General features: G+C 43.9%; 1 pseudogene; it reads right to left on the bottom strand.

Annotated features, from left to right (window-relative positions):
• Positions 1-549: 549 nt before the first annotated feature.
• Positions 550-1,319, bottom strand: LOC105481042 (mitochondrial intermembrane space import and assembly protein 40 pseudogene; annotated as a pseudogene).
• Positions 1,320-1,932: the final 613 nt, after the last annotated feature.

The following is a 1,932-nucleotide window of genomic DNA, read 5'->3' on the forward strand; positions in this document are numbered from 1 at the left end:
ACTCTGGTAATAATTGGGTCCCCACCTATCAAGAACACTGCATCTGACCAGACTGAGAGCCAGTGTGAACATGGGCCCCAAACCAAGTCTTTCAGAATAACAAGGAACAGCAAAAACCAGCCTTTCCCTTCACTTAGAAAGGGGCTATGATTGGGAGGGTCCAAATTTTTACCATCCAAACACAGAAAACCAGGAACTCAATGCCAACATGGAAACCAGAATGCATCAGGAATGAAGTACAATACCTGCTCATATACACAAGGTCAGTATGGGTTTGGGGAAAGATGTATTTGAACATCTGGCCTCTTCTAGTACACAGGGCCCCAGTCTAGCATTTTTAAAGGAAGATATTTGTGTTTCTATTACTTGCATTACTTTGCAAAGGGGTATACAGTCTACTAAATGGGATATAATGAAGGAGAATAAATCTGCTCACACACAAGGAACATTCCTGGATAATGACTTTTAGTTGTTGAAAATCAGCACATTATTTAAAAGTGGCACAAATTCAGGGCAATCTGAGAAAGAATTCAAAAGTGGTGGCTACATTTTCTGACAGGTTTAGGTAGGACACGCACACTTACTACTCCCATTTTTTTCAGTGTATGTGTCAAGAGGCCAAAACCTCTGATCATCAAAATAAGCGATTTTGTATATTACAGTGCACAGGACAACAGAGGGAAAGAGGCTCTCTTGGAGGGTGACTAAAAGGTCTTTTGCAAAAGATTTGTATTACTCTGAAGTGAAAGGACTGGAGCCCACAGCTGTGTGGCCTTCATTAACTTGACCCTTCCTCTTCTTTGGTTGCAGTGGCCTCATTGGGAACTGTTTCTTCTACATGTTCTGCTGGCTTCTCCTCTACCTCTTCCACCCCTTCTTGGGGATAGAGATCTGGGTATTCCTGCCTGCCTTCCTGAATGGCTCAGAACTGGTCTACACAGTCTGATCCCTTGACCTACTCATGTTATGGTGAAAGCAGGAAAAGGCTGCCTTGAGCTGTTCCCTCTAGGAGCCGTTGGCCATTCCCCCAAGGAAGAGGCAGTGCCAGTTAAGGTCCCCATTTGGCAGCATCGATCCATGCTCCTCCTAGGGAGGGATCACTGGGGTCATCAGCCACCAGCTCTGCATTGCTTGGAGTTTTGTGGTCTTCTTTGGTCACAAATATGATTTGATCCTTCTGTTCCTGCCAGCAGTAGCACATGGCTGCAGCCCAGCCCTTAGATCTTATAGAAGGGGCAGTGGCTGCTGCAACTTCACGTGATGACCTCCCTCTCCTCAGGCAGGGTGGGTGCCTCTGAGGCCTGTGCAGACCGGAGATAAATTACTTAATCTTCCTGATCTCAATTTTTTTTTTTTTGTCTGTGGAATGGATTAAATCATAGCCATTCCCTGGCAGAGTTATTGAGAGGACTGCATGAGGTAATGAAGGTGAAGCCCCCGGCCAAGAGTGAGTGTCCACACACCTTCACCCTCATTCCCTTTTGACTTGGCTCCTTCATGAGGCACTTTCTGTTATCAGTTAATGCAGAACCAGTAAAGGACATGAGGACTCTTGATCATCAGTAAACTGATGCTGAAGGATCCCTTTCTTGCATCTCATTGGCTCTTCCACGAATGAGCCTTTTCCCTCTTGAACATCAGCTGATCATCTTTTGAAAGGCCCTGCCTCAATTCTGAAACTCTACTCTGTCTTAAAAGTAGCAGTGATGGGAGACATCCTTCACCTCTATGTGATCTTCAAGAGAATGTATCTAAAGTTTCTCCACTGAGTGTGATGTTTGCAATAGATTGTTGATATGAAATCTTTATCCTTGGTTGCTGAAATTCGTGTTTGTTTTTGTTTTCTCTTGTGATCAGAAGTAGACATTGAACTTATCACATGATTTTCTTCATGCATCAGGTAATCATATGCAGTTTTCTTTTATATATTGA

Source organism: Macaca nemestrina, chromosome 14 (assembly GCF_043159975.1).
Source record: "Macaca nemestrina isolate mMacNem1 chromosome 14, mMacNem.hap1, whole genome shotgun sequence".
In the NCBI taxonomy this organism is placed as follows: domain Eukaryota; kingdom Metazoa; phylum Chordata; class Mammalia; order Primates; family Cercopithecidae; genus Macaca; species Macaca nemestrina.